The sequence below is a fragment of the Cynocephalus volans genome, chromosome 2, assembly GCF_027409185.1.
Source record: "Cynocephalus volans isolate mCynVol1 chromosome 2, mCynVol1.pri, whole genome shotgun sequence".
Classification (NCBI taxonomy): Eukaryota; Metazoa; Chordata; class Mammalia; order Dermoptera; family Cynocephalidae; genus Cynocephalus; species Cynocephalus volans.
This window is the reverse complement of record NC_084461.1, coordinates 27961518-27979685: the sequence shown is the minus strand read 5'-3', so window position 1 is coordinate 27979685 and position 18168 is coordinate 27961518. Positions and strand designations below refer to the sequence as shown.

Below are 18168 nucleotides of genomic sequence, written 5' to 3'. Positions count from 1 at the left end.
TGAAAACTGACTGCTTATTACTTTTTTAAACACAATTAACAATGTTCAGTTACTTCTGCTTTTTCCTGAATATGCAAAAATTAAAATACCAATTAAAAAACAAATATATTTTCTTTTTACATGTTTCTTACAGATACAATTTCAATATTCCCATTCAATGGTGGTATGGTTTTAAGATTTTTTTTTCATTCACAAGCTAAACAACAATTCACCAAAAGGGAACTTACAGTCTATAGGCTCATAGTGCAAATGAAGTGTTCAGGGATACAGCGACTGACTTTTCCAAAATACAAAACAGATAAAATTCTTGGAAGTTACATGTAAAAAAGCTTTACTAAGCAGATAGCCACAGAACTAAAACATTTGATAATTTTACTGGCAATGTCCATAGGACTCCAGATGTTTCCAAATTCAACTTGAACTCTCATCTCAGACTTTGCATTTTGCTTTTTCGGTTTCACTAATGATATAAACATGACTCTGGTCTATATCCAACACTTTTTGAGAGGTTCTTTTCATCAAGTTTGCAACATGAACCATCTTTGGATTATACCACTTGACCCTGACCAAGAAAAACAATGTTTGCATTGTATTGCTGGTGCCTGTTATACTTTCAACGATCAAGGCATTTTTTCTAGTTAATGTTGAGAGATCATCTTCACCGATTACTTTTTTGTCCCCTGTTGACTGGCCATTACAGTAGCTCTTCACTCTGATAAAATCTATAGTCATAGGAATGGATCTATCACCATTTCTATTCAGTGCTTTGGTATAATCCAGCAGGCCAACAAAGAATTTATAGCCTTGGAGCACACAGAAGGCTACAGTGTGATAGTCCCCCATCTCCTTCATCACCTCCCTAGCAAGTCATTTAGTTCTGGCTATAATTAATAGATGAGGAATAAATACCTTTTCCAAATCATCCATGTAATGATAGGTATACAGAATAATTCTAGGTCATAACCCTGTTCATCGTTACTAATCATAGCACTGGGGTGCAGTCCCCATCCTGGCCAGTAAGAGGACTGACTGCAGTCTGAGGAGGAGAGATCTGACAGCTGAGCAGAGGAAAAGACAGAGAAGCTGCAGGAGGCGGGCCACTGCGGAAAGCCCAGAGAGTCTTCTACTACTATTTTTAAATCTTTTTTGGATTAAGAAGTCCTGAAAATACTTTCAGGGGACCAGTAGAATAATACTTCATATTTTTGAAACCTGTTTTATAAATAAGATCCTACAGAAGAAGAAAATTTTCAAAACAAAGTCTGGATAACAGATTGATATGACAACACTGTCAGGGTCAAGTAATTTTTTCACACAATGCAATTTTCTGAAATATTTTTGATCATTTGTAGACAATGAATATTGTCTTAGTCCATTTTGTGCTGCTGTAGTAGAATACTACTGACTGAGTAATTTATGTTTATGATCAACAAAAACTTATTTCTCACACTTCTGCAGTCTGGGAAGTCAAAGATCAAGGTGTGGAGTCTGAGAAGGGACTTCTTGCTGTGTTGTAACATGGCAGAAGGCATCACATCACACAGTGGAAATGCAAAGATGAGGGCAGGGGAGAGAAAGAGGAGAGAGAGAGAGAGAGAGAGAGAGAGGGAGAGAGAGAGAGAGAGGCTAAATTTGCCTTTTTGTAAGATAACAGTATTATTCCATTTGTGAGGGCAAAACCCTCATGGCCTAATTACTTCTTAAGGGTTCCACCTCAATACCTCACTCAACTACCTCAATACCATTGCAATGGCAATTAGATTTCAACATGAGTTTTGGAAGGTGCAAACATTGAAACCATAGTAAATGTCATATGTAATAATGTGTTGTTCAGTTGTTTGTTCCTTCAGCAAATATTTGAGAGCTGATCTGGGGTACAGCCCTATGTGTCTGCTATAAAAAAAAAATTTTAAATGCCGTGTCTTCTATTCTCAATGTACTTTACTCTTTTGGGCTATAATAAATAAATACACATGTATACATAGCATGTATCTCTTGGACATATTGCTCATTAAATTAGTGAAGAAATACATATTAAATATATACCTGAGACAAGCACTGTATTGGTTACTGTCAAATAAATCAATACTCAAGTTTAAATCTGAATAAGAAAAACAGATCTAGAAGAAAGTGATTACATGCTACAAAATACAATGGTATCCACTCCAGAAAGCAATGAACTCTGCTCAGTTGCTCTTTTAAACATGTAAAGAAAATATACATTTGGCAGACCGAAATAAAAAATAGGTGAATGTAGTGTCAAATATGGAACACTGGAAAGTGGACTGACCTGGGGACAAGAAACTGATGTATTATTTCTGTCTTATATCCCAGCTGTATAAAATCTAAGGACGTCATATAATGTTCTCATGGTTTCACTACCTTCTGCTATTAAACACTTAATCTTAATGCTATAGGGGGACCCATCAAAATTGATTAATGTTAAGTTTGTGTTTGACCAAGCCCACTAGAATTCCAGGACATGAATGTTGTAAATTTGAGTTTGAATTATAAAAGCGGAACTGTTCTGAGCCTGTATGGAAAACGAAGCTGATGACATTCTTCATCAAACAAACGCAGCCATCACTAATGCTAAGGGGCCATAAAACACCAGAATCAAGTTAAAAGAGGCTAGTTAATATGTCCATTTAGTGTCCGTTAACTTAGTAGTTTATGACATAGAGTTTTATTAGGAATGTGCATAAAAACCATATACCCAAAAATAGAAAAAAAAAATCTACTTAAATAGGATTTAATTTAGAATTAGTGAGGACTATTTTTTTTTAACCACTATGCTAAATAATTTTAAAATAACTATGTGAAGTTTTAAGGAGTTCTGATGACAAAACAGGAAATGAAGACCAGTGGAAGTTTTAGTTTTAGGCTTTTTCCATGGAATTAGACTTAATTTTGTTCAGAAACATTTGATTAAGGAAAAAATAACACACTTTATTTTTATTCATATGTGTATGGAAACACAATTAAATGATTATTTTTACCAACTAGATCTTTGTTATGCTTTTTTCATGCATGTGGCTTTTAATATACATGGACAAATAATGGCAGGATATTTATTATAGGATTTAAACCAAAGGGGGTTTAAATGCTGAGCAATTCACTTAGCCAAGGGAGATCCTAACAGGAAACTACTCACAATCTGACCCAACTCTGATGTCAACAGAGCTCTGGTCAGCTAGGCCTAATTGGATTTTTTACATAAATCAATTGATCAGAGCTTGTTAAGACTGTCAATGACAGTTCTCCCACTTACTCTCCATCCGACTCTTGCATTTATGCCCTGTTAAGCTTGTGCTCAGGAAGCGCTGATAGAGTCTGATTGCATAGGAGAGACTCACCCAATCTATAAAAAGCAGGAGTATTCTATCTACAATCAAGATAGTTTATTTACTTATTTTTTTCCCCAAAATAATTTTTCTGGCATAGTTTTTCATTTTTGCAAAAACAAAACCAAAGCAAACAAAAAATGTCAGGTGCTTTTGAATGAGTTGGGGTAAACATGAGTTTCAGAGCTCTTGAATTAACCACAGTTCTAACCAACTGGTTCTCTTAGTTTCTCACCGAATATTTGGTCTGTGATTTGTAAAATAAGAATTCAACATGCCTGCCTCTCAGGATGTTGTGTTATCTGATTTAAAAATATAAAATGCCCAACACTGTATCTTGTATGGATATTACAAAAACGCTAGTTTCATTTGCAAGCCTCTTTGAAGTCTCCAGTTCCCTTTGAGCAAATGCACATTTTCTCACTTTTTAAGTGGGGAAATGATGTAATGTCATTGGTATTTGGAAAAAGAAGTGAACTATTGACATAATACAGGCACTGTGATTTAGCCAACAACAGTTTTGAGAAAAATCTAGAGTTTCTCCATGTTTTTAGACAGGCCTTTGCTCTTTAATATCTAAGCACTTTTCTGAGGAGTGTAATTTTTATTAAAATCCATTTTGATAGACAAGAAATACACTTTGTTTCCTGCTTAGACCTTCACTCTTTTGTAAATGAGTCAAAAATGATTAAGTATCTATGAAAAAAATAAATATCTTTATTATAGTTGAAATATGCTGAATCTTTATAAACTAACTTTTAATTGTCTTCCTTCCATCTAAAACAAAACAAAACAAAACATAATGACCCAAAACCTAACCTTCTGTGGTTTAATAAAAGGATGGATAGTGAAAGAAAGTTAAGGAAATGTTAACATAACCCTAGAACAAAAAAGATATCATTAAGAACATTTTAATACGTAAAATATATTCATTGTGCCTCTCTAGTTTAACTTCTTGCCATAAAAGCAACAAAAAGATGTAACTGTCAAAAACACAAAAAGAGTAAAGAATAGTAAGATTGCAATTGTCAAACACAAATCATGTGGAGTACTGAATAAAAACTTGTGAAACAAAGCTTTTTCATAGAGAATGTATGACTTCAGAATTACCACTGACAGTAATAGACTTTATACAGTCATTAGCAAGACAACAGACACTGCTATATTTGTGTGATTCACAATATTCCCAATTTTGGCAAACAGAGCTATAGTAGATATAAAGGTTTTATTAAACCCACATTTAGAGAAGAAAAGTTCATTCCGAAAATGTATGTTAGTGTGTTACATTTATATATTTCCAGAGACTTGAATTCTTTTTCTTGAAAATGTATTATGATACATACTAAATTACTATAACGTCACACAATACACCATGCTTATTTGGACACCTGGTAGTTATTGGCATCCACAACTACGGAATTTACACGTAGTCCAGGTAAAAAAACTCAAATCCCTGAGTGTTTTAGGATTCTGAGAGTCTAGGAAGTGGCTCAATTTGTTACCTGAATGACTTGAAGATGATAATTACCCTTTGAAACCTTTGAATCTTCATCTTTAAAATGGTGACAACTTAGCTTACGAGGAGTTGTAAAAATTGAATGTGAAATTGCACATAAATTGTTTAGAATTATGACCAGCATTTAGTAACAGCTGAATAAATTAGCCATGCATTACTCACATGACTGATAAAAGCAAAATATATTGTAGTCAGAATTAATTCCATGAGTTTCTCAATTTAGGTTTATAGTTCCTTCCCTTCTCTCTTGCTCTCTTCTTTTGTTTCATGTAGGTGAAACTTTTGCATCTCTATCAATATCTATCACATTTCGTCACACATTTTCTAATTTGGGGGGGGGGGTGTTCAGATGTGTTAAGAGAAAATCCCACTCCTCAGATTTTGAATTCCCTAATTTTATCCTGAGCCATTTCAATTGTAATCTTCAACTAATGTTTGGTTTGATTTTGTTTTACCAGTTATCTTTTCCTAAAACATACATTTTGTCTTAGCAACCTGTGCTTTCTAAAGAATGAAATGAATACCTTAACTCTCAAATATTTCTTTGGATAATGATTACAGTTATCTTAATTTTTAAATGTTTTTCTATAACACTGTTAGTGAGTATTTTTCTTTGATGGCACTTTTAAATGCTGTTGATTTTCTTTAAATGTTCCATGAAAATTAATTGTTCATATTTGAAAATTAACTTCATATTTTAAAATTAATTTTAAGTAAAATTAATAAGCAAAGTAACAATTCTTATCCAAATGAGAATGTTACTTTCTTCCTGTATTTGTGGTAAGTGCAATTCTGACTGTGGAAACTAAGCTCTTGGTGATTGTGTCTTCTAAATGCACTCGTTTACTGCCTCAAACTGGCTCTGAAGTCACTGCTTTGCTGCTCTGGTCTCTGGATCACTCTGCTCAGATGGCTGCAGGGCAGAGGGGTGGATGGTTCTGTATTCTATGCATTAAGCTGGTGCACAAATGAAAGTCTCTTTCTTCTTACCTTTGGAGCTTCTGCTTCTGATTGTAGAATTACCTGTAGATTCTGATGGAAAAATACTTTCTTATGATGTTGTCATCTCTGTATGTGATTGTGGGTTCCTTAGGCCTGTCAGTATTATCATCGACTTGCTCCAATATGCTTTGCACTTCTGTAAATCATTCTGTTCTTATTTCTGGGGACTATCACTTCTTATTTTCTACCTCTGACATCAAGTTCTTTTTATTTTTGTACTTCTTTAATGTGTAATCCCTCTGGCCTAACTGAAGCAGCAAGGCACAGTTTATTTCTATAAGTGAAGCACACAACTTTATATGATCAAGCATATACACGGAATCCAGAGGATGATGTAGAAACATCTCTTGTTTGTGTGTGTGTATTTAATGTTTTTCCTCAGTGCACCTGTAAATCCCCATCAGTCTACACTGAGTTGTCTACCTGTGACATCAAGGAGTCCCCTCTTTCTGCACCTCTTCTTTCTTCCTTTAATTCACAGTAGTCTTCTCAGATTTTTAAAATTTCTTCTCCCCTTAGGGCCCCATTTCTTCCTCTCAACCCTGACTCAAGCTCTCCACCAATAGGGTTTAACTGATTTTCCCTTCAACAAGGCAGAAAAGGAAACAGCTTCAGGTCCTTCAGGCCTGTCACCAAGGACTTGAAGAGGGAGGTGAGAATGAAATAAACTCTTCAGCCAAGCTTCAATCAATATACAGACACAAGTCAAATATTTATATTGTTTGTGTCAACTGCTACTGTGTTGTTAATGTTGCTTTTATTCTTTTAACGCTGACAGAATTTTTGTTGCGTGTTTGCACCTTAACTAAGACCTTCTTTTATTTTTACAGCTTGGTATGAAGCAAGGCCTTGGAAGGTGTTAAAAAACTTTGGCCGAGAAAGTAAGAAGGTTAGCAAATTCCATACTGAAATACTTCATTTCAGTGAGATTTTCAGGAGGAGGGATGCTAAACCATTAGCCCTACTTATCAAGTCAATTTTTTAAAACTATAATATTTCGTCTTGAAGCATAAATTGTGAAAGAGAAAGATAAAATTAAAATCACATATATTTGAAAAAAAGTGATATTAAACAGTATAATAAATCTATTTTGAAGCCTGTCCCAAAAACTAGAACATGCTTTGAAAGAAATAAAATATTTTACAATATGTCAGAATGTCAAAAGTAACTGCCAACAAAACTATTTGAAGGTACTCTTGAGATGTCTCATAGCCAATCCTAAATTTATTTAGCCAAAATATAAAATGAAGAGGTTTTTACATGAAAGAACAAGCTTTGAAAATTACTTTTACAAATTGTTGTTGATTAATCTTTGAAGTCAATGGAAAGGAGTCCTCAATTTCTCCTATCCTTCCTACCCTTCTCTATTCGTTTCCTTTCTTCACTTAAATACCTACTCTACTTGGATTCAGGAACATAGTTGAGAGGCAAAAGCATCAGAAAATGTCTTAACGAGACAGGTTTTCAACTGAAAAGGTGCATCTGTTGATTGCTGAGATTAACTCTGTTGTTGACATTTGCAGACATATTTGACGTGCTCTCTTTTTACATATTGCTTTTCAGATAAGGAAATCGCAGTTGACTCACATTTACCATAACCCAACTATCATCTGTTTGATTTTTATTAGTATACGTAATTTGCTATTTAATCATCAGTGATACAAGGATTCCTTGGTAGGAACAAGTCACAGAAGAGTTCCAACGCTTATATCATCATCTGGTAAATGGCCAGTCCTGTCACATCATGACAAGATCATCAAGGTTCCCACAATTTAATTGTGTGGCAATATTGAAAAATCTTTACCACATTGTACAGGAACAGAGAGGTTAAAAAAAAAATTACCTACAGGAAATGCTTAGCCATTTAAAAAATTTGCAAAAAATTATCAATAGAAACTATTTGGTTCACTACTAAGCCATTTTCTGTTGTGTAATCGCTCAAAAGATTGCTGAGATTTACTCTGTTGTTGACATTTGCAGACATATTTGACGTGCTCTCTTTTTACATATTGCTTTTCAGATAAGGAAATGGCAGTTGACTCACATTTACCATAACCCAACTATCATCTATTTGAATTTTATAAGGCTGCTGCTTATTTTGAAACATTTATTATTGTTGGAAAGTACATAAGTGGCACACTAAGTAATTCAATATCCAATCTTTTAACTTTATAATTAGAATGCATTCAAGCTGCGCTTCTGAGTTTTCCTAATGCCCTAAACACTAAATTGGAGGGTATTCTGAAATCATACGTTAAACAGGAAATCTTTGAATTAGTAACTTAAAGTTTAGCTTTATACACCAAGGAGTTTTACTCATTAGCAGGTAATTTAAATTCTTTCTTCTTCCCACCCCTTTTGCTCCAGGGAATGCTAAGCTTGTTTTTCAAAACCATCTTCTGAAATAATGGGGGCAAAAATAGTACAAAGAGTCAGAATTTCAGGACACACGAAGATCTTTTAGCAGCTTTGATTCTTCTCTCTGAATCTTTGTATCATTCTTCTGTGACGGAATTACTGGGTTGTCACAGTAAAGCAGAAAGAGAATCTTACAAACTGGATCTATAAAGAGTATGGACTGATGTATTAGGTGTTGTTTTCCTTTTACCACCTGTTTTGGTTTGCTAGGGCTGCCAGAACAACATATCACTGACTTTGTTTTAGACAAAAGAAATTTATCTTCTCAATATTCTAGAGACTGGAAGTCCAAGATCAAGGTGTCTGGAGGGTTGGTTTCATGTGAGGTCTCTCATCTTGTCTTGTAGATGGCCGTCTTCTCCCTGTGTCTGTGTATGTCTGTGCCCTAATTTCCTCTCTTTATAAGGACACCAGTCATGCTGAATTAGGGTACATCCTAATTAGCTCATTTTAACTTAATTACCCTTTGAAAGATCTGTCTCCAAATATAGTAACATTCTGAGACTCTAGGGATTAGAGTTTCAACATATAAATTTTGGGGAAATAATTCAGCTCATAACACCTCCAATAATCTTTCTCATCACTACAAAATGAACTTAGCACAATCTAACCCCACAGCTGACTGTAATGGAGTAGTAAAAACCCATAGTTCACATAGGCAATAGTAGGCCTAGCATTAGGGGAGAAACTGGGGTTAGTTATAGCAAAAACTCTAGACACAGAAAAGTTTGCCAATTGTGTAAATGGGTTCCTAGCCTTAAAAGTCCCCTACATCCTTGAGATCCCATAATCATTCCTCTCAAAATAAATGTATAATTTGGAAATAGTAATGTTTTCTACAAATTCAGCCTGGATGGGGCCTGACATAGACGATACAGAAAAAGGAAGATTAAATTTGCCTTGTGAAGTATTCATAGGCTTTACTATCAAGCACAAAAATGCATGAAAAGTGCTTTTTCAAGTTTTTGCTAAGCCAGATATCTGAAGAATGTTCAAAGATGTTTTACTGATCTATAAATGCTATGAGTTTTGCTGATGGAATAGCATATTTTTCACAACTTAAGTTCTTGTGCACAAATATATAATTTACAATCATTTCATTCCTTTTTTCCCCCCTCATCTAGTAGATTTTCCCACCCAATAAATAGCTGCATTGGCTTTTGTGTTCTAATTTATGTATGTTGGCTATATATATTATGTTGCTGAGAAGAGCATTTTCCAAAAATGCAAATTTAGAAGCTGAAAAATAAACAGTGATAATATTCTAAAAATATTTTAGAGTACCTAAGACTTTGGTATCTCGGCCTACACTGAGAACCAGTCACCTGAAAAATCTCTGAGGTGGGGGAAGTTTCCTTTGGGATCAGCCCTAGTAAACATGCTTTTGTGATTCCCAGGGCTGACATCACTGGTGCACCTCTATGGGGTCTGTCCTTGCCCACCAGTGTTTTAGACTTTGTAATTTGTCACCTAGTCTTTATCTTAAGACAGCCCCCAAATCACAATGATAACATGAACAACAACAAATATTTCTTCCTAAAATATCAAAAGGCTGGAATAAGGCAGTGAGGATCAAAACCTTGCTATTTCAGAAATATTACTCTTTTCCTTTATGCCAAAGTATTTATTCTCTAGCCTTGTGAAATTCTGCCACATCGTCCTCTATCCTACCAGAAAAGTAGATGTCACTGGGGTCTTTGCCAACTGTGTTTTTATCAAAATCATGTTATATGCTTAGAGGATCTGCAGCATCAAGTTCAATGATTGTTTGGATATGTAGCTTCAATGTGATTACATCCTTGACTTAAGAAAACCTTCGCCACTACTCCACTTGCACAATTCACTGCCAAGCCACAAGGTAAAAATTGTCCTGACTTAAAAATGCTCTCTAGTAATGGGACCTTTCCCATTCACTTGTTAATAAGTCTACCTGCATTCCTTGCCCAGTAAAATTCTCATTACTTTGGATAATTTTGTATGTAGATAATTTGGATAATTTTGTAAGAGGTCCTTACCTCTTGCCAGTCCCAAAGCTTTGGTCAATCACACCATAACTCTTCTCAGTGCCTGCAGTCAGGCTCCCTGGCTGGAGAAAGTCATACTTGCCAATGCTTTTGCATCTTTGACTGACAAGTTTATTTCTTCTTTCCTCGAGAAGTTATTCCAGACTCTATAATTTTCAGAGTGTCTGTCCCATTCCCGTGCATCTCTCTTCTCTCTCGGAGACAGAAACTTTGTCATACGTTTCACAGAGAAATGGAGATTATTGGGTAGAATCCATCAAATTTCTTAACCTCAACTTAAAAGCCTACTGATATTTACTCTAACCTCCATTCAAGTCTCTGTTATGTTTTGTTCACTCAATTCATGGCTGTTCCTGTATGTGCCCTGGATTCTCATCCTACCTTTTCTTCTGGAAACTTCTCCATCAAATATCTCCCTTTTCCTGTATGTGGGATCTCACCTTTTCTACTAGAGCTTTCCCTCACTCTGAGGACACACTTCAGTCTCCCTCATCTGTAACACAGAGGCAATCTTGAACTCCACTTTCCTCTATAATTATATCATGCCTCCCTCTCTTTCCCATTCACAGACCAGGTTTTCCAATAGAATAAGCGCCACCTTTTCACCTGCTGACAACCCGTCAGCATCATCTGTCTGTCTAACTCCATCCAGACTGCTCTTTCTGAGGTTGTCATTGTCCATGTAAGTGCCAGATCCAAAGTTTATTTTTAAATACTCATTTTGGTCGGCTCTTGTGTGGCACCTTCCATGCTAAACATTCTTTATTCTTAACTTTTTTTACATTCGTGGTAACATCATTCCGGATTTTCTCTTATTTATCCCTTCATTTTTCTCCCAGAATATGCTCTTCTTCTTGTAGCTGAAATGTCAATCTTTCTCTGTCTGTCTTTGAATTCCTTATGCATTTAAACTCATCATTCTTGAAATTGCCTTTTGTCCTCTCATGATTACTGGTAATTCTCAAATCTTAACAAGTAGCTCTAATTCCTCTAATATTGATCATTAGAATACTATCTATTCTTCGGAGATTGCCTATTAGAAATCTGCATTGTGAATGCCATATAGAGATCCAAAACTTGTTATGTCCAAACGGAAGTCATTTTCTTTCCCCCCGATTCCTTATTGTTTTCTTGCAAGCTTGGGTTTATAAACAGTATCATTAGGGGCATGGTAGGTAGAGAGTTTAAAAGCTCAGGTGGTAGAATAAGGCAGCTTAGGTTCAAATTCCTGTACTGCGGATGAGCTACTGAACCACCGTAAGTCTTAATTTCCATGTATAAAATGGGTGTAATAATATAGCCAACTTTGCTTGCCAATTTTGAGGATTAGATGCAATAATGCAGAAAATGTGCTGAGTACACAGCCTGGCACATAATCAGTTGACAGGAAATTTGTTTACTCCCTATTATAATAAGAATGAACACTAAATGCAACTAAAAATAATTCGAGCAGTCATCCAAGTCAGAAAGCTGGGACACATCCCAGACTTCATTCTCTCTTTGAGACCCTTGTCCCATCAGCCACTTTTAGACTTACCCATTCTTTCTCCATAATGCTGTTTTTATTTATTATCACTTTTCCATTTGCTCTGACAGTGTTGCAAAGCTGTAACTTCTACCTTGCTTGGACTGCTACTACAGAATCCAAATTATACTTGGCATCTCTAACCTATCATAGCTCTTTACTTTCTACCATATATTATTGCCAAATAATCTTTATAAATTTTTAATATTTAATTAATTATATTTACATTTAATTATATTATTCTCCCACTTAAAAAATGTTCCATTCAAGATAAATGGAAGTATATTCAAGTATGGATGTATATTCAAGATGAAATACAAAATCTTTAGTATAAACATATTCATCTACTATAATCTGTCCTTTCTTTCCTGTTTGGTTCTATTTCTTACCATGCTTCCATGGCAATTTGTACTTTTATTACACCAAATTACTTCCAGAGATCTGAATACTCTAGGTTTTTAGAGCTCCATTTTTTTCTTTCTTTTCTTTCCTTTTTATTTTTTTTGTTAGTTGTTTTTCTTGGGCCTACATTTTCCATTCCTTCAACTTTGCTTACACAGTTTAATTAATATTCAATCACTGCCAAATCTTTGAAATTTTTTGTCTTCTATCCACACTATTTTTACCTAATATTTTCTTTAAGTAAGTTGCTTTACTTTTTTTTTAACTTAAGTACATTCTTTTAAAAGAAAACTTTATATCAATACTATAAATTTAAAATTTTTACATTTGCAATAAGTAGGAGGCAATTATTAATGTTAATACAAGGAAAACAAAATAATTTTATTATATTCTAGCAAAGAGGCAGCATATAGAGCCATTATATTCATTTTCCAAATGAAGAAAAATGATATACAGTACAACTAATTTTCATATGATGTAAAAGCTGAGAGGTGAGGTCTGATTACAAAATTCTTTCATATAATAAAGACAATCTATTCTCTTACTTACTTATTTCAACAATAAATTTTTCTTAATGTTGCTGCTTGCTTCTTTTTTCAATGCAGCATTTTTTTCTTAATATTGCTCATATTTTCCCTTATCTGTTTTCATATATTTATTTGTAGACTCACCATAGATCAGTTTACATGGGGCTGTCCAGGTTTATACCTGTTGTCCCAGCATAGTTATTAATAATGCCCTCTTTAACTCCCCAAATAGAGCAATATGAATAATGGACTACATGATTATACTCATCCTAATTTGATGGGGCTACAATCCAGTGTTACATTTAAAGCAATTATGCTCCTCAAATATTTTATTTAGGCCCATGAGTTCGGAATGCCCTGATGCTGGCTACTTGTCATTCAGTACATAAGAAAAAAAGCCAGAGTGCCATATGGGTCACCCCTGAGTCTAGTACTGAGGTTGATATGGCCTGGTATAAAAAGTCCTGAGCCATGAAAAGCATATTCAGTCCTTTCCCTTTCCAATGCCTCAACTCTGGGTTGTATCTTTTGCCCCAAGTAAAGAAGTGACTTTAGGAAGGGCTATACCTCAGATTTTAATTCATCAGCTATAATGGTTTAGAGGACAGCAGTATGCAAATTTACCCGAAGTTAACTGATCCCTCATTTATTTTCTCAGCTGTTTAAAGCACAGAGGCTCAATGATGTCCTGATTTTACTCACGAGGACACACGGACCAGAGCATTAAGTCACTACCCAGGTGGACTGTGACTGGAACTGTTTGTCCAAAGCCAGTGGTGAGGTGGGGCTGAGTTGGAAGAGACTGTACAGGTGGGTGGTGAGTGAATGTTTGTGGGCCAAGGTGGAGGTGGTAAACCAGAGAGCAGGACCACACCATTCAGTGCCTTATACTATCCTGCCATTGTGGTGCCCGGCTGCCTCCTACTCCAATCAAAAGCTACCACCCCACAAAAACTTCTGTCACTTCAGGGATTTCCTAACATTTTTTCTGTTTCTTGTTTTCCTTCTGCAGTTCCTCCAAAGATGGCTTTTTGAGGAGGGAGCTAAGAGTAGTGCTAAGTTGAACATCTTTATAGGAACCAGAATCACATCAGAATCTAACCAGGACCTATTTTGGTTTCTCCCATGTCCTAAAATTCATCAGTTAAAGTTTGGATGGTAACTAGCAAGCCTTTGCCATCAGTAGGCACTTGCTGCTATCTCTGCTAAAATTGTACAATATTTCCCACATCACTCTTCTCACCTATCCTCTCTGAATATTTCAAAGTTCCACCAAGACTTAAATAATTGCATATTTCCCTTAAATAAAAAGTGTGTGTTTTGTTTTCCATTGTTGAGTGACAAGTTACAACACATGTAGCAGCTTTTATTATCTCACAGTTCTGTAAGTTGGAACTCTAGGAACTCAGTGACTGCACCCTCTGCTTAGGGTGTCATAGGCTGAAATCAAAGTTTCAACCAGGTCTGTGATTTCACCTGAAGTGCAGAATTCTCCTCTAAAGGTGCATGAGCTGTTTGCAGAATTTATTTCCTTGCAGATGGAGGACTGAGGTAATCACTCTCTGATTGGCTGTCACCAGGTCACCAGGGGATATCCTTAGAACCTAGAGGCTTAGATCCTTAGATCCCTCATATGTGGCACTCCCCAAAGCATGGCATCTTGCTTCTTTAAGGCTTGAATGAGAATCTCTCCAACACCTTTTAAGAACAGTACCAACCCAAGATAATATTTCTTTCAATGAACTCAAAGTCAACTGATTGGAGATCTTAATTAATGGTCAAAATTCCTTCTACTATATAAAGTAACATAATCACCAAAGTGGTATCCCATCATATTTACAAATCCCACTCACACTTAAGGTTAGAAAATTACATACAGCAGGTACACCAGGGGGCCATATTTAAATATTATAATGCTGCACAGCATAAAATAAATTAAAAAATATGAGGGGTCTTCAAAAAGTTCATAAAAAAATTCATATATATTTTAACTCATTTTTTCCAAGAACTTTTTGAAATATCCTTGTATGTTACATTATTTACAGATGGTCAGTATCTTGTTCAATATAAAGCAAATGACAATTTGTAGATCATTCCATATCAATTTAAGATGAAGACTACTAAAGCACAAGTCCTTCCAAAATATAATACCAGATTATCCAGATTTTATGTTCATTTATAGTAATCATTATAATTTCATTTCTACTTACCTATTACAATTATTTCATCATAGTATTTTTAAGTTGAGATATAATTTATGCCATAATATTCATTCTTTTAAAGTGTACAATTCAGTGACTTTCATATATTTACAGTCATGCAACCCTCACCACTATTTAATTCCAGAACATTTTCATCACCCCAGAAAGAAATTCCATACACATTAGTAGTCTCTCTCCCTCTTCCCAGCCCCTGGCGACCACTAATCTACTTTGCGTCTCTCCTGATTATCTTCTGGATGTTTCACATACAATATGTGGATCACTCTCTAGGATAGACCACATGTTAGGTCACAAATTAGGTCTCAACAAATTTAAAAAGATTAAAATCATATCAAGTATGTTTTCAGAACATAATGGAATAAAATTAAAAATTAACAACAAAAAAAATTGGAAACTCTTCAAATTCATAGAAATTAAACAACATGTTCCTGAATGACCAGTGGATCAAAGAAGAAATAAAGCAGGAAATCAAAAAATTTCTTGAAATGAATGAAAATACAAACAAAAACTTACCAAAACCTATAGGATACTAAAAAAGCAGTACTAAGAGGGAAGTTTATTGCAATAAGTGCTTACATCAAAAGAATGGAAAGACTTTAAATAAACAACCTAGTGTTGAATCTCATGGAACTAGAAAAACAAGAACAATCTAATCCCAAAACTAGTAGATAGAAAGAAATAATTAAGATCAGAGTAGAAATAAATGGAATAGAGACCAAAAGAATGATACAAAAAACAACAAAATAAGACGTTTGTTTTTTGAGAGTATAAACAAAACAGACAAGCCATTGGCCAGATGAACTAAAAAAAGAAGAGTGAAGACCTAAATAACAAAAATAAGAAATGAAAAGGAAGACATTACAAATGGTACTACAGAAATACAAACAATCACTAGAGACTATTATGAACAACTATTTACCAAAAATTTCAAAACCTGGAGGAAATGGATAAGTTTCTGGACACATACAAACTACCAAGACTGATCCAAGAAGAAATACAAAACCTGAATATAACAATAAAAAGCAACAAGATTGATGCAATAATCAACAGTCTTCTAACAAAGAAAAGCCCATGACCAGATGGCTTCACTGCTGAATTCTACCAAACCTTTAAAGAATAATTAACACCAATCTTTTTCAAACTATTCCAAAAAATTGAAACAGAAGCCATTCTCCCAAAGTCATTGTATGAGGCCAGCACCACCCTAATGACAAAATCAGAAAAAGACACAACAAAAAAAAGAAAGCTTCAGGACAATATCCTTGACAAGCATGGACACAAAAATCCTAAACAAGATATTAGCAAACAGAATAGAACAGCACATCAAAAAGATTATACATCATGATCGAGTGGGATTCATCCTACTGATGCAAGGATGGTTCAACACATGCAAATCAAAAATTGTGATATACCACACTAACAAAGCAAATACAAAAACCATACATTATCTCAATAGCTGCAGAAAAATCATTTGACAAACTTCGATATCCCTTCATGATAAAGGCCCTTAACAAATTAGGTATAGAAGGAAAGTATCTCAACATAGTAAAAGCCATACATGACAAGCCCACTGCCAACATCATCCTGAATGGGGAAAAACTGACAACTTTTCCTTTAAGAACAGGAACAAGACAAGGATGTGCACTCTCACCACTCCTATTCAACATAGTATTGGAAGTATTAGCTGGAGCAATCAGGCAAGAGAAATAAATACAGGCCATCCAAATTGGAAAAGACGAAGTCAAACTGTCACTGTTTACAGATAACATGATCCTATATATAGAAAAAGCCATAACCTCTACCAAAAATTCCTAGAGCTAACAAAAATACTCAGTAAAGTTGCAGGATACAAAATCAATACACAAAAATCAGTAGTGTTCTAATACACCAACAATAAACAAGCAGAGAAAAAAATCAAGAAAGCAAGCCCATTTACAATATCTAACAAAAGAATAAAATACCTAGGAATAAATTTAACCAAAGAGGTGAAAGAGCTCTACAATGAGAGCTAGAAAACACTGTTGAAGGAACTTAAAGAAGACATCAAAAGATGGGAAGACATTCTATGTTTAAGGGTTGAAAGAATTAACTTGTGAGAATGTTTATACTACTCAAAGAAATCTACAGATTCAGTGCAATCCCCATCAAAATACCAATGACATTCTTCACAGAAATAGAAAAAAAAAAATCAACATTAATATGAAACAACAAAAGATCCCAAATAGCCAAAGCAATACTGAGAAAAGACATGAAACCGGAGGCATTATGCTACCTGACTTCAAGCTAAACCAAAACAGCATGGTACTGGCATAAAAACGGACACATGGACCTATGGACAGAATAGAGAACCCAGAAAGCAACCCAGGAGCAACTTACAGCAAATGGATTTTGACAAAGGAACCAAGAGCATATACTGGGGGGAAGGATAACCTCTTCCTAAATGGTGCTGGGAAAACTGGATATCCATGTGTAGAAGAATGAAACTAGACCTGTACCTCTTACCATCTACCAAAATCAATTCAAAATGGATTAAAGAATTAAATATAAGAACTGAAACTATAAAGCTCATAGAATAAAACAGAGGAAACATGTCAGGATGTAGGACTTGGCAAAGACTTTATGAATAAGATCCCCAAAGCACAAGCAACAAAAGAAAAGAATGAAGAAATGGGATTATATCAGATAAAAAACCGACACAGCAAAGGAAACAATCAACAGAGTTAAAAGATAACCTACAGAATGAGAGAAAGTATTTGCAAACTATATATCTGACAAGTGATTAATATCCAGAATATACAATGAACTCAAACAACTTCACAGTAAAAAGTCAAATAATCCAATAAAAAAATGGGCAAGAAGCTGAACAGACATTTATCAAAGAAAGATATGCAAATGGCCAACAGGTACATGAAAACATGTTCAACATCACTCATCATCAGGGAAAGGCAAATCAAAACCACAATGAGATATCATTTCACCCCAGCTAGACTGGCTATTATCAGAAAGACTGAGAATAACATGCTGGTGTTGATGTGGAGAAAAGTGATGTTCTACACTGTTGATGTGACTGTAAATTAGCACAGTCATTATGGAAAACAGTGTGGAGGTTTCTAAAACAACTACAGACAGAATTACCATATGATCCAGCAATCTCACTTCCACATACATATCCAAAGGAATGGAAATTA

At 34.9% G+C, this 18168-nt stretch overlaps 1 pseudogene; it reads right to left on the bottom strand.

The window, feature by feature from the left end:
- Window positions 1-429: 429 nt before the first annotated feature.
- Window positions 430-10979, bottom strand: LOC134370425 (hypoxanthine-guanine phosphoribosyltransferase-like; annotated as a pseudogene).
- Between the last annotated feature and the right edge of the window lie 7189 nt (window positions 10980-18168).